This window comes from Corythoichthys intestinalis, chromosome 20 (genome assembly GCF_030265065.1).
Source record: "Corythoichthys intestinalis isolate RoL2023-P3 chromosome 20, ASM3026506v1, whole genome shotgun sequence".
Lineage (NCBI taxonomy): Eukaryota > Metazoa > Chordata > Actinopteri > Syngnathiformes > Syngnathidae > Corythoichthys > Corythoichthys intestinalis.
The window spans coordinates 6,541,040-6,554,353 of record NC_080414.1 but is presented as its reverse complement, the minus strand read 5'-3'; the positions used below and the strand labels follow the sequence as shown (position 1 = coordinate 6,554,353).

The window sequence follows — 13,314 nt, the reverse complement described above, 5'->3', positions numbered from 1 at the left end:
AAGATGACGCTGTTCTGGCCGCGACAGCCGGTTAAACTTTTCCCTCATCGCCGTCTGTCTCATAAAGATGAATTTTTTTGAGTCTCTGCGGGCTCTGCTCTCGAGCAGCACAGACTCAAAGGCATCGTCCGCTGCACTAGTGGTCCCGGTCGTTCTGCTCGGTCGTCCAGCGCCTGGCATCCACTTGGTCGTCTTCCGCCGGCGCACGGCCATGCGGCTTGGCTGTTCATTGCCGTTGAATCGGGTTGCGGGTCTTACCAAAAGCACTGCTGCCCTCCAGGGGACACTTTTATTGTTTTAAAATGGATTTTCAGCTTTGTGCTTTGGAGCTAAATTGAATCACGACCCAGAGATGTTTTTGTTTTTTTTTCCCCAAAAAAGACGTAAAAGACGTATAAATACGTCTTTGGGACACTGAAACAATTAAAAATACAACGTATTTATACGTTTTGGGGAGCAAATGAGTTAAAGGTGTCCAGGGCAAACAACTTAGTTGTACTTAGCAAGGTACCAATGTGCCAAACAAAGGAAGATGACTGGTCTCTTCGCGAAAATGGCGACTGCTCTACAGACAGTAGAGTAGGATTCTACAGCTGGCATTTTAGGGAAAAACATTTTTTTTTACATGTCATTCTCCCCTTTATATTTCAGCAGTACTATTGTAATGCATTAAAAACAAATTGTGTGCTCTAGCCGCGCTGCATGCTAGCCGTCATAACTGTATGTTCACACTGTTTACCTCCTGATACGGCAACGTAGCGACACAAGCAATAAACACAATATTTCATTACTGCCAGCTGAACCAACTGGCATATAAATGAGTCGGATCGGTATTTGCATATTCAAAATGTTAAGTACTGCACGTACTGTTGGCAAAGTAGGTGACAATTAACTAATGGGGGGAAGGACAGTCAGACGACCTGTGTAATGATTCTGTCATGTGACTGGAGGGGATTGTGTGGAGTGAGGCAGGGTTTGAGAAATACATGTAAAGTAAGTTCCAAAAAAAAAGCACAAGTCACAAATAAAAAATAAAATCACACAAAACGCTACATAGATGTGGAATCAGATTGACAGGAGCAATGAACAAACATGTACTGAAAGAGCAGGGAAATAAATAAGAACATTTTGGTCAATGTTTCCTCTAAGCTGCGCACATACTTGGCGCACAAGAAATTCCATGCAGCACACAAAATAAAATTCAACATAAACATATTAAAATATAATTTTAAAACTGATATAATCTAATTAATTTGATCATTAGGGCCCGAGCACTAAGTGTGCGAGAGCCCGATTGTAATGCAAAGGATTATTATTATTTCTTCTCCTTGGCAAATGAAAATGGCCAATTTGTAGGCCTGAACATGCTCAAAAACTCATCAAAATTTGCACATGCGTGCAGCTGCACGTAAATTTTGATAATTTTGCAATGTTGCAAAATAAAAAATATAAACAAAACAACAAACAAAATGTCTCAGTTGCACCCCCTTTAATTTTTGAAAAATGCCTCTCCATTTAGGTTTTTTCAACATAGAGCAATGAAATTTGGGGAGTTGATACAGCAAAACTGCTCCAAAAAGTCTATTCCAAACCCAACAGGAAATCAGGTATTTTGGATTGAATGTGAATTTTTGATTGATTAACAGAGTGCACATTTGAGGCCTTGGTGCCAAGGGAGTTAGTTGTAATGTTCATGAGACATACGAGATCTTAAGTTCTCAAAATGGTGAGTTTTCATTCACGGGCCTGACCTTGGCGGGGTGCCAAAGTCAGCCATTTGTTTGCAAAAACACCAAATTCAGAAAATGACTTATAACTCCCTGATACAATGTTCAATCTTTTTATTTATCTGGCATGTATGTGAGGTATCCCAGCCTGAATACGACTGCATTGAAATATTACCCAGTAAGCCTAGCGCTCCCTAGTGGGAACAGGAAATGCCCTTTTTTTTACGTGACAGGCTCCTCCTCCAAAGGAAAAAAATCTATTGACCTCAAACCTGCATCAGGGGAGCCTAAGACATGGGTTCAGGTGCCTGATGAAAAATATTGGGGTTTCGTTGAAGCAGAGGAGTCCAAATAGGAAGGTGAAAATGACTGTAGCCATTTTGTCTCACCACGAGGTTTTGAGTCGTACCCTGATGGGTCCTGTAGGGGTCATTTGCATCAACCCTACACCGCCAAACAGTGGCAACAGACAGTCACTCATTTTACATAAACATGTCCATTTCTTTTCAGGTTGATCACTGTCGTTTCAAGACCTTTTGTAAGACTACAATTTAAGGCCCGTGCCCACACGTCTCTGTCTGTTGCCGTGACGACCCTTTGCTCGCTATTAAAAGTAGATTTTTTTTCAGGGAATTAGGCAATTTATAGACCCAAAAAAATGGGCAGACTTGGTCGAATTGGCCGGATTAGAAGATTCATTTTTGTTTTGAATAAGGGCATGACTGCACAGCTCAGTAGCACCTCTTTTTTTGTAGGAATCTCTTCAATAGGGGCTTTTTCACCTGGGTGTGTGAATGCATTTCTAATCCCAAAAAAAGAGGCGAGTTCTGAGCAAGTTAGGTTCTCAGGAAATGATGAGAGGAAGACGATCTGCCACCACAAACAAGATTCAAAACAATTCTTTGAAAAATTATTTTTTTTTTTTCATCGTTGTGTTTTTTTTTTTTTTTTCTTTTTTTGGCGCGATGTATGAATGGTTCGTGTAAAACAGATAGAGGACTTGTTTATGACACAGCCAAACATAACTGTTTTTCGATTGGATTCACAGCAAAGACTAAGTGTTGCATCAACCCATCCTTTTTTTATTTTATTATTTTTCTGGTTTCTCTCTTTCTCCCACTTAAACCATTTGGGCAATGAAAAAGACTAATAGAATTGTTATTTTTGATTTGGCTGAGATCTATGAAATGATGTACTTGTATCCAAAAACTCAAATATAAAAAGATTCATACCAAAAAATAAATAAATAAATGAAATTATCTAGCATTAATATTATAGTATACTACTATATATAATAATATTATAATAATTACTCATTGCCAATCAGATTTTTCATAAAGGGTGTCATTTTAAAGCTATTCTTAGTGTAAAATCTGAATTCTGAAGTATCTGAGATTAACTCCCAAAAACGTTATTTATATGTTCAACATGACATGCTTTTATTTTGAAATGTTCACAGGAAGTATGTTCGTGAAACCGCTAACCGTAAGCTTTACACTCCCCCAAAAAAGTGCACTTTTCGTCATTGCATGTGGCGTTAGTAAGAGATTTTTTTTTCGTTTTAAAATGCTGTTAACCAGCGATTTTTCATGTTTGAAGTGTCGCCTTTTAACAGCAAGTTTGCGTTTTGGAGAAGACTGCCAATGTTGTATTCATTGATTCATTTAGCAGGCTAAAGTGGTTAGTAGGTTGTCTTTTTTTCCACTCCATTAGCCTCAATGTAGCAATGCTAATGTTTACAGTGTTTAATACTGATGTGTTTCCTTATTTTGTTTGTCTGAACTTTAATTCTACGGAATGTTGATGACCAATAAACATCTGTAAAAGGAATTGGAGTCTCATATGCCATCAACACGCATGTGTACATGCATGCACAAATGTATTTACGCACACATGCCAGCGGCGATAAAACGCAGCCGTGAAAATTACTGCCCTCGCTTCTATTTACCGTGCGATATATGGACTTATTGCATATCGAGACAGGCTGAGCAACTTCAGTAAAAAAAAGTCCTTAGTTAGATGGACTTACGATCTGCCAGCTCATTGTCTCCTGTCGTCTTCCAAAATGACAACTTGGTGACGGCGCTTTAGGTGTTCATTCACGGCCGACTTGCAGCCTGGTATGCAAGCTTGGCATTGAAGAGACAGGACACAACAGGGTACCCTCCTGTTGCGTTGAAATAAGTCAATTTTTTGGCCACTCTGTTGTCCTTGTTTGGCTTTGTGCCGCTTACCCTGCTTGCATACCGAGCGCCCGCCATTCTAAACTTTCCACGTATATTCTTTTAAGCCTTCATTAGCCGTTGACGGGATGTTGTGCTCATCGACGCATTTACGCCATCGATGACGGACCCCGGTTTACGAACGAGTTCCGTTCCTGTGAAGGCGATGTAACCCGAATTTCCGCGTAAGTCGGAGTTAACCCTTTAAGTACCCCTATATACCCCCTAAATCTCAAAATAACCATTCAAAAACATGCATTATACGTCAATGTACTGTCCTCGCCAAAACGTTGAAGCTAAGTCCTAGCTAGATAGCCAGCCAAGCTCTGAAATGTCGATGTCAGACGTCCGTGAGGTTTGCTGACTTTATCCAGCTGCTCGTGACATCAACACTTGCAGAATGAAACTAAAATAAAAATGAAATTAAATCAGCTTCATCTTCCATAACAGCAAGTCAAATTTGCATTTGTAACTAGCTGCTGATACAGCAATAACAATCCACACAAACGATTAGCATGTATCAGTTAGCGTCCTCACATCATCAGAAATAATCACATTAATTCGCCCCAAGTATTTGACCACCATTGAAAAAGAAACGAGTGCCTATAGCAGAAATTATAGGGAAAACATGCTTGAATGTTTGTGCTTCATAATAAAAGATGTTCACAACTCAAGTTTGAGCAGATATCAAACAAATTCACCAAAGTGTTTGAACACTGAACAGAGCTACAAATAAATGTTTATTGAAGGGAAATGCTTGCATTTGTGTTGCGTAAAAAGGCCCAGAATGAGTCTTTATGAAATCAAACAACATTCCCAGTTGTAAAAAGAACTTTTGATTGCTCCCTGAGGTAAAAAAAAAAAAATCCAATTTACAGTGTTCTTAGTGCTGTTGTGTCGTAGCATTTTGTAGTGATTAAAAAAAGATGAAAAAAAAGTCAAAGCGCATAAACAAAACGAAGGCATTGAGGAAAATTTGGCGAAAGCAACAGATTAAAAGTGGATAATTGCTTGTGTGCCTGTGTGTCCACGAAACAAGGACAGAGGATGATAAGGCGACGACCGTTGCTGTTATACGGCACCAATCGAGGGCTTGAACCTCTGTGTGAGTGCGTTTCCATGCCAACGTTTGCCATCACTTAGTGCTTATCAACCTCTATTTTTCACCCCTTCAAGCCTCTCTTTCCTCACAAGCGAAGCCCCAAGCAAACACACAAAGACAAAATAAAAAAAGATTTTTTTAATGCATTATGGACTTTCTTTTACATGAAAATTTACCAGTACTGAGAAAAAAATGAAAAAATATAGCCACTAGTTGCTTTGGATTTATTAATGTATTTACAGTGGGGCAAATAAGTATTTAGTCAACCACCAATTGTGCAAGTTCTCCTACTTGAAAAGATTAGAGAGGCCCGTAATTGTCAACATGGGTAAACCTCAACCACGAGAGACAGAATGTGGAAAAATAACAGAAAATCACATTGTTTGATTTTTAAAGAATTTATTTCCAAATTAGAGTGGAAAATAAGAATTTGGTCACCTCCAAACAAGCAAGATTTCTGGCCTTCAAAGAGGTCTAACTTCTTCTAACGAGGCTCCACTCGTTACCTGTAGTAATGGCACCTGTTTTAACTCATGATCGGTATAAAAGACACCTGTCAACAACCTCAGTCAGTCACACTCCAAACTCCACTATGGCCAAGACCAAAGAGCTGTCGAAGGACACCAGAGACAAAATTGTTAGACCTGCACCAGGCTGGGAAGACTGAATCTGCAATAGGTAAAACGCTTGGTGTAAAGAAATCAACTGTGTGAGCAATTATTAGAAAATGGAAGACATAGAAGACCACTGATAATCTCCCTCGATCTGGGGCTCCATGCAAGATCTCAATCCATGGCGTCAAAATGATAACAAGAACGGTGAGCAAAAATCCGAGTGAATACCCTACAGAGAGCTACGACCACAGTAACAAAGGCTACTATCAGTAACACAACGCGCCGCCAGGGACTCAAATCCTGCACTGCCAGATGTGTCCCCCTGCTGAAGCCGGTACATGTCCAGGCCCGTCTGCGGTTCGCTAGAGAGCATTTGGATGATCCAGGAGAGGACTGGGAGAATGTGTTATGGTCAGATGAAACCTAAATAGAACTTTTTGGTAGAAACACAGGTTCTCGTGTTTGGAGGAGAAAGAATACTGAATTGCATCCGAAGAACACCATACCCACTGTGAAGCAAAGGGGTGGAAACGTCACGCTTTGGGGCTGTTTTTCTGCAAAGGGACCAGGACGACTGATCTGTGTAAAGGAAAGAATGAATGGGGCCATGTATCTAGAGATTTTGATTGAAAATCTCCTTCCATCAGCAAGTACATTGAAGATGAGACATGGCTGGGTCTTTCAGCATGACAATGATCCCAAACACACAGCCAAGGCAACAAAGGAGTGGCTTCGTAAGAAGCATTTCAAGGTCCTGGAGTGGCCTAGGCAGTCTCCAGATCTCAACCCCATACAAAATCTGTGGAGGGAGTTGAAAGTCCGTGTTGCCCAACGACAGCCCCAAAACATCACTGCTCTAGAGGAGATCTGCATGGAGGAATGGGCCAAAATACCAGCAAGAGCATGTAAAAAGCTTGTGAAGAGTTACAGAAAACGTTTGGCCTCCGTTATTGCCATCAAAGGGTACAAAACAAAGTATTGAGATGAACTTTTGGTATCGACCAGATACTTATTTTCCACCATGATTTGCAAATAAATTCTTTAAAAATCAAACAATGTGATTTTTTCCCCCCACATTCTGTCTCTCATGGTTGAGGTTTACCCATGTTGACAATTCCAGGCCTCTCTAATATTTTCAAGTGGGAGAACTTGCACAATTAGTGGTTGACTAAAGACTTATTTGCCCCACTGTATCTTGTATCAAGAAGAAGATCAAGAAGACAAAGAAGAAGAAAAAATGCTATTTTTGTGAATAGAGATACAAAAATAGAGCGTTAAGTGACAAGCATCTACCATACTTGTCTTCAGTTACCGTTATTTCCTCCTTCAATTTTGTCTTTAGTAACTGAAATAGAGTGGCGCTTGATGTCACTCACAGCAGGGGGTGCTGAGGATCTTTTTATTTTTTTTGTTTTTTCCCCATCCTAAAACAGCCGTTTCGCACCAAATTTGTCATGCTCGCGCGTTTTCTCCATACAAGGCATGCACAATGGCAGTACAGGTAGTCCCCGGGTTAGTTCCATTCCTAAGCTTGCGACGTAACCCGAATTTCCGCGTAAGTCGGAATTAACCCCTTAAGTACCCTAAAATAACTACCCAAAAAGTCTAAAAAAGTACTGTATTCTGTTAAATGATGGAGGATGATGCCCTCTGGTGGCAGCGTTGGATCTGGCTGGACTGTTGCCTTAATAAGTGAGAAGCAGACTCTGACGTCTGACATGGATAAAGGATAGCTGCGCTTTAGTTTGGCTCACATAAGGCTGTAAGTTGTATCAGCTAACATATGTTTGTGTAGGCATTTGTAATTAAGTTGAGAGCTACAGTTTGTATGTGACAGTGATTTGCTATGACAACTGCAAATACATTAGCATACGTAGCATTTAAGCTAGTGGACTTTTGTTTGCAAATTTTATTTGACTAAATTTACATATTGATCAGACTAGATGGACGTTTGAACACCAATTGTTTTGTGTCAAGTGTTTTATTGTTAAAATGCGTGTCGTTTTGAAAATAAGTGGACATATGTGTGTTACAGCTTTATAAATTGTCAAAAGTGAAACAAAAGCTTCAAAAACCACAATTGCCTTGTTTGCGGTCTTTAAAGCTGAAAAACTTCACGTTTAGTGGGGAAAGAACACGTCAACAATAAGGTACTGTTTATGTGACAAAAAAAATGACGAGACAAAATGACAGACAAGACTCCGGCGTCGTAAAGTCAAAATTGCGTAAGTATGTCGAACCCGGGGACTACCTGTACATACGCATGCTGGATATTTTATGTACTACTACTAGGCTACTATAAAGACAGCGTTCTATTTCACCTAAAGTGTGTGTTGGAGTTTTTGTATTGGAAATAAAAAAGCACCCGTGTATTATAATGCCATTCCCCACGGCAAGATGGCGCAATGACACACGAACACATTTGAAGACTAAATGGTCCAATAAGCCTCGGTTTACCAATCCTTTTCACAACACTAAAATAAAATTGCACGTTAACATCCAACAGCGCTCTGCACGGCGGCAGCTCAGCAGCAACAACAAACAATAATATGGCTACAATGCAAACCTATCTTACCTATTTAAGACACCAAAGGTACCGATTTCCTTTCGTAAGTCAGAATTAACCCTCTGAATACCACCTAAATCTAAAAATAACTATCCATAAACAGGTTACACCATTGTACTGTCCTCGCCAAGATGTTGGAGCCAAGTCCTAGCTAGCCCAGAAACTAAGCTCCCAAATGACGATGTCAGACGTCCGTGTGGTTTACTGACTTTATTCAGCTGCTCATGACATCAACACTTGCAGAATGAAACTAAAATAAAAATGAAATTTTCAGATCAGTCGTCCTGGTCCGTTTGCAGAAAAACAGCCCCAAAGGATGATCTTTCCACCCCCATGCTTCACAGTGGCTATGGTGTTCTTCGGATGCAATTCAGTATTCTTTCTCCTCCAAACACAAGAACCTGTGTTTCTACCAAAAAGTTCTAATTTGGTTTCATCTGACCATAACACATTCTCCCAGTCTTCTTCTGGATCATTCAAATGCTCTCTAGCGAACCGCAGACGGGCCTGGACGTGTACTGACTTTAGCAGGGGGACACGTCTGGCAGTGCAGCATTTGAGTCCCTGGTGGCGCATTGTGTTACTGATAGTAACCTTTGTTACTGTGGTCCCAGCTCTCTGTAGGTTATTCACTAGGTCCCCCCGTGTGGTTCTGGGATTTTTGCTCACCGTTCTTGTTATCATTTTGACGCCATGGAGTGAGATCTTGCATGGAGCCCCAGATCAAGGGAGATTATCAGTGGTCTTGTATGTCTTCCATTTTCTAATAATTGCTCCCACAGTTGATTTCGTGACACCAAGCATTTTACCTATTGCAGATTCAGTCTTCCCAGCCTGGTGCAGGTCTACAATTTTGTCTCTGGTGTCCTTCGACACCTCTTTGGTCTTGGCCAAAGTGGAGTTTGGAGTGTGACTGACTGAGGTTGTGGACAGGTGTCTTTTATACCGATAATGAGTTAAAACAGGTGCCATTACTACAGGTAACGAGTGGAGCCTCGTTAGAAGAAGTTAGACCTCTTTGACAGCTAGAAATCTTGCTTGTTTGTAGGTGACCAAATACGCATTTCCACTCTAATTTGGAAATAAATTCTTTAAAAATCAAACAATGTGATTTTCAGTTTTTTCCCACATTCTGTCACTCATGGTTGAGGTTTGCCCATGTTGACAATTACAGGCCTCTCTAATCTTTTCAAGTAGGAGAACTTGCACAATTGGTGGTTGACTAAATACTTATTGGCCCCACTGTAAATGCCTAAACCAAAAAGTTAAGTTTCAAATATTTTGTGGTGGTGTTTACAGCAAAAAAGATAAGAGTTGTTTGCTTTTCCAATCGCTATGTACCTGATGCTAGGTAAACAGTCTTGAGAGACTCCAGCCTCGATTTCTTAAGAGGTGAGTCATGTCAGAGCATGATTGCAATCAGGTTGCAACCATGGTTGCGCTTTTGTAAGAGGTGTGCAAAAGCAAAACAAAAAGAAGAGGCTATAGTGTTTTCTGGGACAAGGACATTCTGTCTGCCACTGTGTCACGTTGGCCAAATTCAGGTCCGACACACGCTATCGCACACACATCTGGCCTGCTCAAGAAACATGGATCTGCCATGCTTCACTAAGCCCACAGGGCCCTTTGGGGTATTGCAGTCAGGTGACCAACAGACAATGACATCATAGAAGAGTTTTTGTGTGTGGCAGCCAGGGAATGTGTGTGTGTCCTCCTTTATCTTGTCCTCTCTAATCCCCCCCCTCTCTCTCAGCTCCAACTGGGTCCCTCCAGACACATGACAGACAGTTTCCAAGGAGCTTGGTGGTTTGGGGGAAATGTGGGGATGATTGCATGAATTCATGAATATATGAGAGTATGACTTGTAAGGTGGGAGCCAGGCCTGTTAGGACTCTAGTGGAAATGTTTTATTAAACAGCCCTCATCTACGTGGCTGCACGTGAATTAGTTAACCGTGGAGTCGAGACCTGCTGATGAACAAAAGACAAATTTATGCAGCAAATGTTGCAAAATATCTCAAAAGCGGACATGTCGACTTAGACAAACGGATGGGCAGCAGGTTGCTGACCTGTAAGACCTCAGCAGTCGAGAACAAGAACTACCACGATTCCTCGGTTTTGTGATCTTGAAACTATCTCGGCGCATGTTACTATTAAAAAGTAGTAAGTAGTTATCCGATAATGACTTTTTAACTAGAGGTGCACGATAATTACCGGTCCGATAATAGGAATTATGACGTCATCCCAATAAACCCGATAACATATTATCGAACCTATTAATAATATTTTTGGCACGGTGTCGGATTGGGATGTGTGCGTTTGTTTCCACTCCTGTTTTTCCAGGATGCAAAGCTTTGTTATTGTCTTTGTTTTGTTCATTATAATAATGTTCATGTCATCATGAAAATTCTGGTTCGGTCAAAGGCAAATCTATGCTGAATCAACCACTAGTATTTTTGACCTACAGGTGTTCAAAAACTCAGGTGAATATACATTGTAAAATTATATATGGCGGAAAACACAGACAAGACTGAAAAAGCAGTTTCTGCTCTTGCACTCCTCTTTATAAGAAACTGCAGTATTTTAAGCCAAAACAACTGTTTTGTTTGATAGAACCATATGTCTATATGCTGCCATAGCAGATTCATGGTGCATTAAGCCCCCAAACTACTTTTAATTTGTCTGTTTTACCCTGAAAACCCCCGTTTACAGACGTCGCGCAACCGTTTTCGTTTCAACCTAGTCATAAAAAGAAGGTAAGTCATTATATTTATTATTCAAAATGTCTGTCATTTTTAGTTTAGAATCATTAATTGGTGTGTAATATTTAGTTCAAAAAAAGAAGGCGACTTTAAAAAATTATTCACTCGCATATTTCAAACTTTTAAACAAATTACGTCACAATGAAAAATTTGGAGTCTGTAAAAAATTCACAGATATCTACCTCATAACTATCGCTTAATTGTATTTTTTTTGTTACTGTCGCATTTTCCCCGATATGTTAGATGATAAATAATCGATCCAAACAAGGAAAAATTGAAAAATAACGTTTAAAAGGGTAACTATATGAAAAAGAAAATCTCAACCACGACCTGTTGCCTACAATTTCTGCATCGCGACCCTTGTTATATAACAATGTTTTACCTATAAAATAAAAAATTACATCCGGCTGTGACCTATCACCACTCGGTGATAGATGTTACATGGAGTTTTAGGATCGAAACAAGATAAGTACACGATAATATCTTGTTAAAATCGCGGCGTCTTTAATTCTGCTCTCGCGTGCTCCCGCCTCCAGTTAGGGTTTTGCTGTTTATTTATTTATTTTTATTTTTTAAAATGCCCTCCTGTTCAAAAATGTTCTTCCCCCAGAAAATTGAGCTTTTAAGCTTTCAAATGATGTATCATACATGCATATCGGACAATTTTGAAATTTGGCCAAATTGGGGGTCTCAGAGCGGAACTTCAAGTCACCTGAGTTATCAGTTATCGTATCGGTATCGGCCTTGAGAAGCAGGAAGTTATCGATATCGGTATCGGTTTCAAAAAATGGATATCGTGCACCCCTATTTTTAACCGATAACTGATATCCTGATATTGCCCAACTCCAAAAACCTGACACCGATATCAAACCGATACCGATATATGCCGTCATGGACTTAACATATTATGGCCAATTGTATTGTGATGCCCTACTGGATGCTTTAATAATGATTTTTGATATTTAAAAAAAAAAAAAAGTATCTGGACCTTTTTGGAATTTCTAACATTTCTGCATAAAATCACCATCAAATGTGATCTGATCTGTCAAAATCACACAGATGAAAAAACTTTTAACTCAAACCACCCAAACATTTATAGGTTTTCATATTTCAATGAGGATAGTATGTAAACAATAACAGAAAGGGGGGAAATAGTAAGTGAACCATCACATTTAATATTTTGTGCCCCCCCTTTGGCAGCAATAACTTCAACCAGACGCTTCCTGCAGCTGCACATCAGTCTGGCACATCGATCAGAACTAATCTTGGCCTATTCTTCATGACAAAACTTCTGAAGTTCAGTCCGATTCCTGGGATGTCTGGCATGAATCGCTGTCTTTAGCTCATGCCACAGCATCTCAATGGGGTTCAAGTCAGGACTTTGACTTGGCCACTCCAAAACGTGTATTTTGTTCTTTTGAAACCATTCTGAAGTTAAATTACTTCTGTGTTTTGGATCATTGTCATCATCACCCATCCTCTTTTTAGCTTCAACTGTCTGACAGACGGCCTCAGGTTTTCTTGCAAAACATCCTGATAAACTTTTTAATTCATTCTTCCATTAATGATTCCAACTTGTCCAGGCCCTGAGACAGCAAAAAAGCCTCAAATCATGAAGCTCCCTCCACCATGCTCCAAGATGAGGTGTTGATATTGGTGAGCTTTTCCATTTTTCCTCCACACATGACGTTGTGCGTTACTCCCAAACAATTCAACTTTGGTTAATGAGTCCACAAAATATTTTGCCAAAACTTCTGTGGAGTGTCCAAGTGCCTTTTTGCGAACATTAAACGAGCAAACTTGTACGCCCTGAAATTCAGACCACTAATTTTGTACAAGAGACTGCTGTGTCAACAACCGCAATCGAGCTGCTTGACTGGACGCTGAGTTATTGTAAACCCAGATTGTCGATTGTGTGATGGTACAGTTTGTGGCCATGTGATGTATGTAAGTGTACCATGTCTGACTATGCGTCTTTAGCTGTATGGGGGGACGGGAAACTGATAAGCATATGCTTCCTCCCATCTGCATTTGTCTTCGTCTTCAGTTCCTTCCTTCGGGCAAATCATATCACATTTTGTAATTGTCAATGATACCAATGATGATGACGATAAATCTTTCATTCATTCAGCAACGTTTTTTTAGACAGCCGTGGTTTCCTCAGTGAAGTCCTCCCATGAACACCATTCTTGGCCATAGTGTTACATATGTGACTCTCTGTGTGCACAGAGATACTGGACTGTGCCAGTTATTTCTGTGAGTCTTTAGCAGACACACTAGCATTCTTTTTTACCACTCTGAGTATTCTGCGCTGAACTGTCA

At 40.1% G+C, this 13,314-nt stretch overlaps 1 protein-coding gene across 10 annotated transcripts in view; it reads right to left on the bottom strand.

Annotated features, from left to right (window-relative positions):
• The window catches only part of ctnnd2a (catenin (cadherin-associated protein), delta 2a), a 542,938-nt gene that overhangs the window by 125,423 nt on the left and 404,201 nt on the right, over positions 1-13,314 (bottom strand). The window lies entirely within an intron of this gene.